At 39.4% G+C, this 15,946-nt stretch overlaps 1 protein-coding gene across 1 annotated transcript in view; it reads left to right on the top strand.

The window, feature by feature from the left end:
• MED7 (mediator complex subunit 7) overlaps positions 1-15,946 on the top strand; it is a 50,640-nt gene that overhangs the window by 13,613 nt on the left and 21,081 nt on the right. The window lies entirely within an intron of this gene.

Here is a 15,946-nt window from a genome sequence, read left to right as displayed (position 1 = left end):
TAAGAGAGTGGTGAAGCAGTGTAAAAAGAGAGCAAATGAGAGAGTGGGTGAGATGTTATCAACAAATTTTGTTGAAAATAAGAAAAAGTTTTGAAGTGAGATTAACAAGTTAAGGAAGCCTAAAGAACAAATGGATTTGTCAGTTAAAAATAGGAGAGGAGAGTTATTAAATGGAGAGTTAGAGGTATTGGGAAGATGGAGGGAATATTTTGAGGAATTGTTAAATGTTGATGAAGATAGGGAAGCTGTGATTTCGTGTATAGGGCAAGGAGGAATAACATCTTGTAGGAGTGAGGAAGAGCCAGTTGTGAGTGTGGGGGAAGTTCGTGAGGCAGTAGGTAAAATGGAAAGGGGTAAAGCAGCCGGGATTGATGGGATAAAGATAGAAATGTTAAAAGCAGGTGGGGATATAGTTTTGGAGTGGTTGGTGCAATTATTTAATAAATGTATGGAAGAGGGTAAGGTACCTAGGGATTGGCAAAGAGCATGCATAGTTCCTTTGTATAAAGGCAAAGGGGACAAAAGAGAGTGTAAAAATTATAGGGGGATAAGTCTGTTGAGTATACCTGGTAAAGTGTATGGTAGAGTTGTTATTGAAAGAATTACGAGTAAGACAGAGAATAGGATAGCAGATGAACAAGGAGGCTTTAGGATAGGAAGGGGGTGTGTGGACCAGGTGTTTACAGTGAAACATATAATTGAACAGTATTTAGATAAGGCTAAAGAGGTTTTTGTGGCATTTATAGATTTGGAAAAGGCGTATGACAGGATGGATAGGGGGGCAATGTGGCAGATGTTGCAGGTGTATGGTGTAGGAGGTAGGTTACTGAAAGCAGTGAAGAGTTTTTATGAGGATAGCGAGGCTCAAATTAGAGGATGTAGGAAAGAGGGAGATTATTTCCCAGTAAAAGTAGGCCTTAGACAAGGATGTGTGATGTCACTGTGGTTGTTTAATATATTTATAGATGGGGTTGTAAGAGAAGTAAATGCGAGGGTCTTGGCAAGAGGCGTGGAGTTAAAAGATAAAGAATCACACATAAAGTGGAAGTTGTCACAGTTGCTCTTTGCTGATGACACTGTGCTCTTGGGAGATTCTGAAGAGAAGTTGCAGAGATTGGTGGATGAATTTGGTAGGGTGCGCAAAAGAAGAAAATTAAAAGTGAATACAGGAAAGAGCAAGGTTATGAGGATAACAAAAAGATTAGGTGATGAAAGATTGGATATCAGATTGGAGGGAGAGATTATGGAGGAGGTGAATGTATTCAGATATTTGGGAGTGGACGTGTCAGCAGATGGGTCTATGAAAGATGAGGTGAATCATAGAATTGATGAGGAGAAAAGGGTGAGTGGTGCACTTAGGAGTCTGTGGAGACAAAGAACTTTGTCCTTGGAGGCAAAGAGGGGAATGTATGAGAGTATAGTTTTACCAACGCTCATATATGGGTGTGAAGCATGGGTGATGAATGTTGCAGCGAGGAGAAGGCTGGAGGCAGTGGAGATGTCATGTCTGAGGGCAATGTGTGGTGTGAATATAATGCAGAGAATTCGTAGTTTGGAAGTTAGGAGGAGGTGCGGGATTACCAAAACTTGTCCAGAGGGCTGAGGAAGGGTTGTTGAGGTGGTTCGGACATGTAGAAAGAATGGAGCGAAACAGAGTGACTTCAAGAGTGTATCAGTCTGTAGTGGAAGGAAGGCGGGGTAGGGGTCGGCCTAGGAAAGGTTGGAGGGAGGGGGTAAAGTAGGTTTTGTGTGTGAGGGGCTTGGACTTCCAGCAGGCATGCGTGAGCGTGTTTGATAAGAGTGAATGGAGACAAATGGTTTTTAATACTTGACGTGCTGTTGGAGTGTGAGCAAAGTAACATTTATGAAGGGGTTCAGGGAAACCGGCAGGCCGGACTTGAGTCCTGGAGATGGGAAGTACAGTGCCTGCACTCTGAAGGAGGGGTGTTAATGTTGCAGTTTAAAAACTGTAGTGTAAAGCACCCTTCTGGCAAGACAGTGATGGAGTGAATGATGGTGCAAGTTTTTCTTTTTCGGGCCACCCTGCCTTGGTGGGAATCGGCCAGTGTGATAAATATATAAATATATATATATATATATATATATATATATATATATATATATATATATATATATATATATATATATATATATATATATATATACACACACAGTGGACCCCCACATACCGATTTTAATCCGTGCAAGAGGGGTCATTGTTATGCGAAATAATCGGTATGCGAATGAATTTTCCCCATAAGAAATAATGGAAATCAAATTAATCCGTGCAAGACACCCAAAAGTATGAAAAAAAAAATTTTTTACCACATGAAATGTTAATTTTAATACACACAAACTGAAAAAGGCATGCACACTTACATGACACTTACTTTTATGGAAGATCTGGTGATGATTGATGGGATGGGAGGAGGGGAGAGAGAGTGTTAGTGTTTAGAAGGGGAATCCCCTTCCATTAAGACTTGAGGTGTCGAGTCCTTTTCTGGGGTTACTTCCCTTCTTCTTTTAATGCCACTAGGACCAGCTTCAGAGTCACTGGACTTCTTTCGCACAACATATCTGTCCATAGTGGCCTGTACCTCTCGTTCCTTTATGACTTCCCTAAAGTGTTTCACAACATTGTCAGTGTAATAATCACCAGTACGGCTTGCAATAGCTGTGTGAGGGTGATACTCATCCATAAAGGTTTGCACTTTCAGCCACATTGCACAGATTTCCTTAATCTTTGTAGTAGGCAACTTCTTCAATTTCTCTCTCCCCTCCTCTGAACCAGTTTTCTCAGGTCTGGCCTCTTGCTCTTGAAGTTGATCTATCAGCTCATCAGTGGTTAGTTCTTCATTGTCCTCCTCCACCAACTCTTCCACATCCTCCCCACTAACCCCCAACCCCAAGGACTTTCCCAATGCCACAATGGATTCCTCAACTGGCATAATCCTCTCAGGGTTAGCCTCAAACCCTTCAAAATCCCTTTTGTCTACACATTCTGGCCACAGTTTCTTCCAAGCAGAGTTCAAGGTCTTCTTAGTCACTCCCTCCCAAGCCTTACCTATAAGGTTTACACAATTGAGGATATTAAAGTGCTCTCTCCAAAACTCTCTTAGAGTCAATTGAGTTTCTGAGGTCACTACAAAGCACCTTTCAAACAGAGCTTTTGTGTACAGTTTCTTGAAGTTTGCAATAACCTGCTGGTCCATGGGCTGCAGGAGAGGAGTGGTATTAGGAGGCAAAAACTTCACCTTAATGAATTTCATGTCCCCATAAAGTCGCTCTGCCACGTCTGTAGGATGACCAGGGGCATTGTCTAACACCAGGAGGCACTTAAGTTCTAATTTCTTTTCAGTTAGGTAATCTTTCACATTGGGGGCAAATGCATGGTGTAACCAGTCATAGAAAAAGTCCCTAGTGACCCATGCCTTACTGTTTGCCCTCCACAGCACACACAAATTCTCCTTGAGGACATTCTTTTGCCTGAACGCTCTGGGAGTTTCAGAGTGATACACTAATAAAGGCTTAACTTTGCAATCACCAGTAGCATTGGAACACATCAACAAAGTAAGCCTGTCTTTCATAGGCTTATGTCCTGGGAGTGCCTTTTCCTCCTGAGTAATGTAGGTCGTGCTTGGCATTTTCTTCCAAAACAGGCCTGTTTCATCACAATTAAACACTTGTTCAGGTTTCAGTCCTTCAGTCTCTATGTACTTCTTGAATTCCTGCACATATTTTTCAGCCGCTTTGTGGTCCGAACTGGCAGCCTCACCATGCCTTATCACACTATGTATGCCACTACGCTTCTTAAATCTCTCAAACCAACCTTTGCTGGCCTTAAATTCACTCACATCAGCACTAGTTGCAGGCATTTTTTTAATTAAATCCTCATGCAACTTCCTAGCCTTTTCGCTTATGATCGCATGAGAGACGCTATCTCCTGCTAGCTGTTTTTCATTTATCCACACCAATAAGAGTCTCTCAACATCTTCCATCACTTGCGATCTTTGTTTCGAAAACACAGTTAAACCTTTGGCAAGAACAGCTTCCTTGATTGCCTTTCTGGTGCCCACAATAGTAGCGATGGTTGATTGGGGTTTCTTGTACAACCTGACCAGGTCGGCGATACGCACTCCACTTTCATACTTATCAATGATCTCTTTCTTCATTTCTATTGGAATTCTCACCCTTATTGGTGTAGGGTTGGCACTAGAAGCTTTCTTGGGGCCCATGGTCACTTATTTTCTAGAAACAGCACCGAAAACACTGTAATAATACGAAATATTCCGATTGTATGCTTGGATGTTACCGCGGAGGCTGGCTGGTAAACAATGGCACGGGCGGCACATGTGAGGCTGGCTGAGGGCGCACATTGGACGTGTCTCGGACGAAAATCGGTGAGCGGGTTTTTAAGCGGTATGCTAGGCAAAATTTTTGCGATTAAAGCAAGCGGTATGCGGATTAATCGTTATGTGGTGCCATCGGTATGCGGGGGTCCACTGTATATGTATGTATGTATGTATGTATGTATGTATAATTTACATTAATTACCTTGATAAAGGAATTACAAGTGACATGAGCAAATTTTCTGATGATACAAAAATAGGCTGTATGATTCATTCTGAGGAGAATACCAATGAACTCCAGGAGGATTTGGACAAGTTAATGTCTTAGTCTGAAAAATGGCAGATGAAGCTCAATGTGGATAAGTGTAAGGTACTAGTCCTTGATAATGAAAATAACCCTCAAAGCTATAAACTAGATGCAGTAGAGCTTGATCATACAGAATGTGAAAAAGACTTGGGAGTCAGGGTAAGCAGAAATGTAAAGCCAGGACAGCAGTGCCTAAGTGTGCACAACAAGGCTAACAGATTACTAGGATAAGTAACAGAAGTCCAAAAGTTATTTTACAGCTCTGTACATCACTAGTGAGGCCTCATTTAGATTATGCTGCTCAGTTTTGGTCTCCTTACTACAGGATGGATATAGACTCATTGGAGAACATACAGAGAAGAATGACTGAAATGATTTACTGTACAGTGGTACCTTGACTTATGAGTTTAATTCATTCTGTGACTGAGCTCGTAACTCAATTTGCTTGTATATTAAATCAATTTTCCTCATTGAAATTAATTGAAATGCCATTAATCTGTTCCAGCCCCACAAAAACCACCCGAGTTTTTTGTTACTGGTTTTTAAATTAGAAAAATGTGTTTATAAATAAGAAATATTGTATACTCCACTCACCACCTTCACTGCTCCACCCACCACCATCTCTACTACACCCACCACCATCTCTACTACACCCACCACCCTCACTACTCCACCCACCACCATATCTACTCCATCCACCACCCTCACTACACCCACCACCATCTCTACTCCACCCACACTTTCACTACTTCACCCACCACCATCTCTACTACACCCACCACCCTCACTACTACACCTACCATTATCACTGCTCCATCCACCACCCTCACCACTCCATCCACCACCATCTCTGCTCCACCCACCACCATCTCTACTACACCCACCACCCTCACTATTCCACCCACCACCATATCTACTCCACCCACCATTATCACTACTCCAGTCACCACCATCGCTGCTCTACCCAGCATTATAAGTACTCCACCCACCACTGTCACTATTCCACCCTCCAATATCACTATTCCATCCACCACCATCACTACTCCACTCACCACTATCAATACTCCACCCACCACCATTATTTCTACCCACTACTATCACTACTCCACCCACCACTATCACTACTCCACCAATCACCATCACTACTAGTACAACCACTATCACTACACCCACCACTATCACTACCCCACCCACCACTATCACTACTCCACCTACCACCATGACTGCTCCACCCACCATTATCAGTACTCCACCTACCACCATGACTACTACACCCACCACAATCAGTACTCCACCCACCTTAATTAATGTTTTTGGAAAAAAATCTGAGTGTGGAAATGGAGGTTACTTCTTTCCTGGATTTATATGAGAACCAAACTAGGGACAAAGTGCCTAAGATAAAGATAAAGATGTTTATTTTCACAAATTGCATGGTTGCACAGAGGAATATAATAGTTGGGTGTGCATGCCAAAAACCCCTTTGTATGCAGAGCCTTTCGGGCAAACTTAGATTAACTTAAGATTAGTAAGGCAATAATACATAGTTTATATGGTCATTAGATGAGTTACAGTGAGTACAGTAGAATTGTATATTCTATCAGGTAATGCTACATGGTTTTGATAAGTCTAGTAGAGACTTATTACACTGTTGAATTAGTTAATAAAGATTACAGTATTACAATGTCACAATTTAAAACAATTTACAATATGATGTATTACAGTTTAGTACTATTTAAAACAATGAAATTTGGTATTACAATGGAACAATTTACATTATGATGTACTGTATTACAATCTACTACTATTTAAAACAATGAAAAAATAGACATCCTAATTTTGAAGTAGTAAGTGGTTGAGCATTCATCAGCACAATATGAGGAGCCACTGAGAAACTGGTAGTGATTGGGTACAGTTTGTCTGGTTAATTTTAGGTGATGAGGTGATTTCTTATTAGGGCCTTAAACTGATTTGCAGACAGGGGTCCTTAAGTGTTTTCTGGCAATGAATTCCAGATCTTTGGGGCTTTTACTTGCATAGCATTTTTGCATAGGGAGAGATGAACACAAGGGATATCAGAGAGTGATCTGTGTCTCGTATTATGGTTGTGTGTTCTGTTATAGTTATCAAGGAGTTTGAGAGGAGGGTTTACTATATGTTTTCTATATTTAGCAAGTTAAAACTCTTGAAAACAGGTGGAGTGTGTTGTCTAATGCAGGAGTTAGTAATCAATCACACTGCAGCTTTTTGCTGGGTTATTAAAGGCTTAAGGTGATTTGCTGTGGTTGAGCCCCATGCACAAATACCATAGGTCAGGTAAGGGTAAATGAGAGAGTGGTACAAAGCTAGAAGAGCTGATTGGGGTACATAGTACCATATCTTTGAAAGGATGCCTGCTGTTTTGGAGACTTTCTTAGAAATTTGCTGTGTGTGTGTGTCTGAAATTTGAGACCGCAGTTAAGGTGGAGACCTAGAAATTTGCCCTCTGCCTGTCTCAAAATAGGTGAACCATTTATTAATGTTTCCAAAAAGCATGAAGTAGGTTTTGTCTATATTGAGAGTAAGTTTGTTGGTAATCATCCAAGTAGATATTTTTAGCAGTTCAGCATTTACTGTGTCTGTTAGTATGGGCAGGTTTGGGTGAGAAAAGACATAAGTCGTGTCATCTGCAAATAAAATGGGTTTAAGGAGATTAGATACATTTGGTAAGTCATTGATGTAAATAAGACAGAGAAGTAGGCCAAGAACGCTCCCCTGTGGGACTCCAACAAGAACAAATTGTGTCATGGAGCTGGCTCCATTTGTGTACATATACATACTGGGTTCTGTTGCTAAGATTTTAGGTAATTGAGAGTGTCCTCTGACCACGTCTCACTACAATCCTTCCAGTTATGTTTTGGAAGAGCATGTGGAATAGGGCAAAGTACCTTACATTTCTCTGGGTACAGAGTTGGATTTGACTTCAGATATACCGCCAGTTAGTGGCGGCATATTGGAAGCTCACTCATAGCCCGGATTTTGGCTTGCAACTACGTACCTTACATTCCTCTGGGTACGGAATTGGATTTGACTTCAGATATACCGTCAGTTAGTGGCGGTGTATCGGAAACTCAATCATAGCTCTGATTTTGGCTTGCGACTCAAAGCAAATAATCAACCGAGCAACGGCTTGTAACTCGGAAAACTCGTAAGTTGGGGCACTCGTAAGTTAAGGTACCGCTCTACAAGGAATCTCTTGTATGAAGATAGATTTAGAGCCTTGAATCTCCACTCTCTGGAGAGACGTAGAATGAGGGGAGATATCGAGGTGTATAAGTGGATGATGGGGATAAACAAAGGTGATATTAATAAAGTACTGAGGGTGTCAAACCAGGTAAGAGCCAGAAATAATGGATTTAAGTTAGATAAATTTAGATTTAGAAAGGACATAGGTAAGTACTGGTTTTCAAACAGAGTTGTGGATGTGTGGAACGGTCTTCCGAGTAGGGTGATCGAGGCTGGAACCTTGTTTAGCTTTAAAAATTAGATTGGACAAATATATGAGTGGAAGGGGCTGGGTTTGATTGGTGTCATGGGTATGGGAGTAAATTCTTGGGTAGTTTAGGATAGGGAGAATGAGTAAATGAGAGAGAAAAGAGATACAGAGTATGTAAACAAACACGAACACGTCTGGTGTTGGTTCATACACGTTTGTATTCTTCCATATTACAAACACTTTACATTGTGTACAAGTTGTCTCCACATTGGTACAGTAGAATAAATAAAGAGGAACACTCCTAATCTCATGTAACACTATTTTTAGAAGAAATGACGCTCTGAGTGAAGGCATACAAAAGGAATAATTTTCTACAGATACCCCCAGTAACAATATTGTGTACACATTTTCTTTGGTGTTGAACTATAGAAAACTAATTTATCCGACACTCTGACAAGACAGCTGGAAAAACATCTCATATTTATGTTAATTTATTCTACTGAGGGGTGTATTTATCATGTTTATATGTTATGTAGTGTGTTTATCTCTTTGAGGGTCCAAGCCGTAGATCTAAGTCATGAACTCGGCTCACACAGATAAGCTGTGAGCAATAAATTTGGGCCTAGGTATGAGAGAATGTATCTATGTGGTAAGTGTGCACCATAAAAAACAAATCCTGCTGCAAACGGTGAATAATGGGAAAAAAAAATAGGACCGTGTTTTTTTGGATTAAAATGCCAACTTTGCAGTGTATTTTCGCATGGTTTTTACAGTTATATTTGCAGTTTCTTGGTCTCACTTGATAGAATTGTAGATATACAGTGGACCCCCAACATTCGATATTAATCCGTTCCTGAGAGCTCATCGAATGTCGAAAATATCGAAAGTCGAATTAATTTTCCCCATAAGAAATAATGGAAATCAAATAATCTGTGCAAGACACCCAAAAGTATGAAAAAAAATTTTACCACATGAAATATTAAGTTTAATGCAATAGAATAATTACAATAACAACAATAACAATAGATTAATAACAATAGAATAATTGACACTTACCTTTAATGAAGATCTGGTGATGATTGATGGGATGGGAGGAGGGGAAAGTGTGGATGGTCTTAGTGTTTAGAAGGGGAATCGCCTTCCATTAGGACTTGAGGTATCAAGTCTTTTTCCGGGATTACTTCCCTTCTTCTTTTAATGCCACTTGGACCAGCTTGAGAGTCACTGGACTTCTGTTGCACAACATATCTATCCATAGAGGCCTGTACCTCTCGTTCCTTTGTGACTTTCCTAAAGTGGTTCACAACATTGTCAGTGTAATAGTCACCAGCACGGCTTGCAATAGCTGTGTTAGGGTGATTTTCATCCATAAAGGTTTGCAGTTCAACCCACCGTGCACACATTTCCTTAATTTTTGAAGTAGGCACAACGGATTCCACAACTGGCATAGGCTTCTCAGGGTTAGCCCCAAACCCTTCAAAATCTTTCTTAATTACCATACTAATTCTTACCCTTTTTACCATAGGGCTGGCACTAGAAGCTTTCTTGGGGCCCATGGTGACTTATTTTGCAGAAACAAGCACCAAAAACAGTGATAATATGGATAATATGGAATGTACCGAATGTATCCTTAGATGCGCGCGCACTGGCTGGCTTGTAAACATTGGCACACACGGGGCAGTTCAGGCCACACGTGGACACGTCTTGTGCGAATCGTATCGAATAGCGGGTTTTCGATCGAATGTCGAGGCAAAATTTTTGCATTAAAATGCATCGAATGTCGGATATATCGAATGTCGATGCCATCAAATGTCGGGGGTCCACCGTATTACAGAAATAGAGAAGGTTTTGATTGGTTTTAGTACTGAAAATAGCTTGAAATTGAGCTCAGAGTAGCAGAAATGTTTGATTTTTGCTGATGTTCAAGAGTAGACAAATGACATCACATGTCCAATACACCTCAATTGGTGGGTCTAATATACGTTCACAAATGCGCTGATATTATTTATACAATTATTACAATATTGCATGACAGTAAATCTGTTTTTTTGTTATGTTTAAAAATTCATGTAAATAAAAAATAAAAATGGAATTCATCTGTAAAGCTTGGAAACGTAACTAATAAACAGAAGAAATGTTATTACCAATTTCTGATCACTTTATTGGGTAGTTGAAATAGTTGATTGGGCAGTTTCTTGTGCTCAATCAATGAAATAGAATTAATGCTAGTGAATTTGCTAAGAATTTGGTTGACTGAAATAATGTAATTGGCCTAAAATAGGAGTCAGTTGGGCAGAATCATCGATGCATAAATGTCGCTGACACAGCAAAATTTGTGATAGTGTAATTTCGTCAGTTTTCCACCAAATTTTGTGCTTTTTGTTTTATTTCCTTATGATAAAGATTCTCTACCATTTCATAAGAAAAAGTAACAAAATTTTTTTTTTAAATTCTTGGACCCTCAAAGAGTTATTACAGTAGGGCCCCACTTATAAGGCAGGTTAGGTTCCAGGCTACTGCCGGAAAGCAGGCATCGCCGGAAAGCAGAACACCATTTTTTCCACTTATAAATGCATATAAATGCCAGATAACAAGTTTACACTAAGATATACTAAGTTAGCAGTAGAACTGGGCATTAACCCTTTCAGGGTTTCTGACCTACTAGTATGGCTTACGCACCAGGGTTTTTGACGTACTAGTACGCCTAAATTCTAGTGCCCTCAAATCTAGTGAGAGAAAGCTGGTAGGCCTACATATGAAAGACTGGGTGTATGTGGTCAGTGTGTGCAGTATAAAAAAATCCTGCGGCACACCGTGCGTAATGAGAAAAAAAAAACTTTGACAGTGTTTTTGGTTTAACCCCTTCAGGGTCCAAGGCCCAAATCTGAAGTGGTGCCCCAGTGTCCAAGAATTTTCAAAAAAAAAATTTGTTATTTTTTCTTATGAAATGGTAGAGAATCTTTTTGTGAAGGTAATAAAACAAAAAGTACAAAATTTGATGGAAAATTGACGAAATTATGCTCTCGCGAATTTTGATGTGTCAGCGATATTTATGAATCGGCGATTTTGCCAAGTTTGACTCCCATTTTAGGCCAATTACATTATTCCAGTCAACCAAATTCTTAGCTATTTCACTAGTATTACTTCTATTCTATCGATTGAGCACAAGAAATCGCCAAGTCAACTGTTTCAACTACAAATTAAAGTGATCGGAAATTGTTAATTTGGCCACTTTAACACAAAGTTCAAAATATTCCAATTACAAAATAGGGTCCAGAATAAACAATGTAGGTATTCCTGGAACTAAACTAACATTTCCTCTGTTCATTAGTTATGTTTTGAGGCTTTACAAATAAATTCCATTTTGATTTTTTATTCACATAATGAATTTTTATTCACACCAAAAAATAAAAGATTTACTGTTATGCAATACTGTAATAATTGTATAAATATCATCACCATATTTGTGAATGCATATTAGACCCACCAGCTGGCGTGTATTAGACGTCTGAGGCCGTTTGTTTACTCTTGAATATCGGCAAAAATTTAACATTTCTGCTACTTTGAGCTCAGTTTCAATCCATTTCCATTGCTAAAACCAATCAAAATCATCTCTATTTCTGTAATATGTCTTCCATTCTATCAAATGAGACCAAGAAATAGCAAATAGAACTATAAAAAACATACGAAAAAACACTGCAAAGTCGCTGTTTTAATAGAAAAATCATGATTTCAGTTTTTTTCTCTCATTATACACAGCGTGCTGCAGGATCTGTTTTATGTGGTGTACACATACCACATAGATGTATTCTCTCATATCTAGGCCCAAATGTACCACTCACAGTTTATCAGAGTGAGCTGAGCTCATGACGTAGATCTACGGTTTGGACCCTGAACGTAAAGCCGTAGATCTACGGGACGGACCCTCAAAGGGTTAAAACAGCAACTTTGTACTGTATTTTCGTATGGTATTTATGATGGTATTCTAGCTTTCCTGGTCTCATTTTATAGAATGGAAGACATATTACAGAAATTGAAACGATTTTGATTGGTTTTACAATGAAAAGTACTTTGAAATTGAGCTCAAAGTAGCAGAAATCTTCGATTTTTGCCAGAGTTCAAAGGTAAACAAATCATGCTACGCATCCAATACACGTCAACTGGTAAGACTAATATTCTTTCACAAGTGCGCTGATATTATTTATACCATTTCTACACTAATGCAGTAGTCTGCATAACAGTAAATCTTCTATTTTTTGTGAGAATAAAAATTCAAAGTGGAAAGCAAAAGAATGTAAGAGGGGTGTGGGGACGTGACTAATGAACAGAGGAAATGTTATTTTAGTGCCAGGAATGTCTTTCTTGTTTATTCTGGACCCTGTTTGGAAATTGACATCTTTTGAAATTTGTGTGAAATTGGCAAAATTGCTAAATTCTGACCACTTTATTGGATAGTTGAAATTGGTAAATGGGTGGTTTCTTGTACTCATTCAATAGAAAAAATGGAGTTCGAGCGAAATAGTTATGATTTTTGTCGACTAGTACACTGGAATTGGCTGAAAATAGGGCTCAAAGTGGGCAAAATCGCCAATGCATAAACATCGTCAAGACCGCTAACTTCGCAAGAGCATAATTCCCTAAGTTTTCTACCAAATTTCATACTTTTGGTGTCATTATGATTGGGAAAAGATTCTCTATCTTTTCTTAAGAAAAAATAATTTTTTTTAAAAGTAAAATACACACACAGTATGCTTATTATTTATTTCAAAATATGTTTCGGTCGTATATATGCATCTTACGAGCCACCGCGTTTGACGTATATATTCTCATAAATTCTAGCGGCTTCAAATCAAGCAGGAGAAAGCTGGTATTCCCACATGTCAGAGAATGGGTCTGTGTGGTCAGTGTGCACCATATAAAAAAAATCCTGCAGCACACAGTGCATAATGAGAAAAAACTCTGACTTTTTTTATTATTATTATTAAAATGACGAGTTTGTGGTCTGTTTTCGTTTTCTTGGTCTGGTTTGATATACTGGAAAATATATTATAGAAAGAGAGCAATTTTGATTGGTTTTACTATGAAAAGAACCTTGAAATGGAGCTCAAAGTAGGGGAAATGTTTGATTTTTGCCGATGTTCAAAAGTAAACAAATGATGTCATTTTCCAATAAATGTCCAAGTAGCTATTCTGATATGCAGTCATGAATCGGTTGACATTATTTATACAATTATTACAATATTGCAGTAGTCTGCATAACAGTAAATCTTCTGTTTTTTGTTTGAATAAAAATTCAGAATCGAAAGCAATAGTATTATCAGAGGGGCCTGGAGACGTGACTGATGAGCAAAGAAAATGTTATTTTAGAGTCAGGAATGTTTGCATTGTTCATTCTGGACCGTATTTTGAAATTGTCATATTTTTTAATTTTCGTGAAATTGGCCAAATTGCAAATTTCTGACCATGTTATTGGGTAGTTGAAATCGGTAAATGGGCAGTTTCTTGTACTTAATCGATAGAAAAAATGGAGTTCTAAAGAAATAGCTATGAGTTCGGTCGACTGGAACAATGGAATTAGCTGATAATAGGGCTCAAAGTGGGTGAAATCGCCAATTCGTAAATATCGCTGAGGTTGCTAACTTCGTGAGTGTAATTCCGTCAGTTTTCCATGAAATTTGGTTCTTTTGGTGTCATTACCATCGAGAAAAGATTCTCTATAATTTCACAAGAATTTTTTTTTTTTTTTTCAACATCAGGAGACACCTCAGGATTTGGGGTTTCGACAGTCAAGGGGTTAACCCTTAAACTGTCCAAACATAGATCTACGGTCACATGCGTAGTGCTCCAAAAGTAGATCTATGTTTTTTACATATTTTCAAATACGTACAGTGGTCCCTCGTTTATTGTATTTAATCTGTTCCTGGAGGTGCTACTGTTGTTGAAATCTACGATTTTTGAATAAATTTTCTCCATAAGAAATAATGTAAATACAATTAATCCGTTCCTGACACCCAGAAGTATTAAAACAAAAAAAATTTTTACATGAAATATAGATGTAGTACATAAACAGTACAATGGGACATGATGAATGAAACATTAACAGCATAACACTTACCTTTATTGGCGATTCTTCTTAGTGTATGGAAGACTGGAGGAGGAGAGAGATCGGATTATTTACAGTTTGGAAGGGGAATCCCCTTCCATCAACACCTCAGGTACCAATTGCTTTTCTGGGGTTACTTCTCTTCTCTGTTTCTTAATGCCACTAGGACCAGCTTGAGAGTGACTGGAGTCCTGTCTCGCAAAATAACTGTCCAGAGAGCTCTGTTTCTGGCGTCTCTTTAACACTTCCCTAAAATGGGCCAAGACTTTGTCACTGTACATGTTGCCAACATGGCTTGCAACAGCCTTGTCAGGGTGATGTTTCTCCATAAATCTTTCCATCTTACCCCACATTTCAAAAATCTCCTTAATTTCTGAAGAAGGTACCTTCTTCCATCTCTCTTCCTCCTCCTCTGCAGCAAGATTCTGAGCTGCGATCTGTTGTTCTTCCTGCTGAAGCTCTTGCAGCTCCTCAGTGGTGAGCTCTTCGTTGTGGTCTTCCACCAACTCTTCCACATCCTCCAAACTCACATCCAACCCCATGGAACTCCCCAGTGCCACAACAGATTTAACAACAGATGTAGGCTCATCAGGGTCAGCCCCAAACCCTTCAAAATCCCTCTTGTGGACACAATCTGGCCTCAATTTTCTCCAAGCAGAGTTCAAAGTCCTGGTAATCACTTCCTCCCAAGCCGTACCCATAAGGGTTATGCAATGGAGGATGCTGAAGTGTTCTCTCCAAAAATCTCTTAGGGTCAAGTGAGTGTCTTGAGGTCACATTCAAGCACCTTTGAAACATTGCTTTGGTGTAGAGTTTTTTAAAGTTTGCAATGACCTGCTGGTCCATGGGTTGGAGGAGAGGAGTGGTATTCGGGGGCAAGAACTTTGCTGTGATGAGCCCAAACTCCTCGAAAATTAGGTCATCCAAGTTTGGAGGATGAGCAGGTGTATTGTCCATTACTAGGAGGCACTTGAGATCCAATTTCTTTTCCAGGAGTAATTCTTCACACTGGGGCCAAACACTTCATTGAACCACTCGACAAAAATTTCCCTCATGACCCATGCCTTACTATTAGATTTCCAAAACACACAGTTTACTCTTCATAACATTGTTTTTCCTGAACACTCTTGGATTTTGAGAATGGTACACTAGTAATGGCTTCACTTTGAAATCCCCACTAGCATTAGCACAGAACATGAGCGTCAGCCTGTCTTTCATAGGCTTGTGTCCTGGCAGTGCCTTTTCCTTCTGTGTAATGTAGATCCTCTTTGGCATTTTCTTCCAAAAGAGGCCTGTTTTGTCACAACTGAACACTTGTTCAGGTTTCAGTCCTTCAGCCTCTATGTACTCCTTGAATTCATGCACATATTTTTCAGCCGCTTTGTGGTCCGAACTGGCAGCCTCACCATGCCTTACCACACTGTGTATGCCACTACGGTTCTTAAATCTCTCAAACCAACCTTTGCTGGCCTTAAATTCACTCACATCACCACTAGTTGCAGGCAATTTCTTTACCAGATCGTTGTGCAACTGCCTAGCCTTTTCACAAATAATCGATGTCATAATACTATCTCCTGCTAATTGTTTCTCGTTTATCCACACCAATAATAACTTCTCAACCTCTTCGAGTACTGGTGATCTCATTTTTGTCAGCATATTTACCCCCTTTGCAACAACAGCATCCTTGATTTCCTTTTTCTTGGCCACGATGGAAC

This window comes from Cherax quadricarinatus, chromosome 12 (genome assembly GCF_038502225.1).
Source record: "Cherax quadricarinatus isolate ZL_2023a chromosome 12, ASM3850222v1, whole genome shotgun sequence".
Lineage (NCBI taxonomy): Eukaryota > Metazoa > Arthropoda > Malacostraca > Decapoda > Parastacidae > Cherax > Cherax quadricarinatus.
The sequence above is the reverse complement of the archived record's forward strand: the minus strand, read 5'-3'. Positions and strand labels throughout refer to the sequence as shown.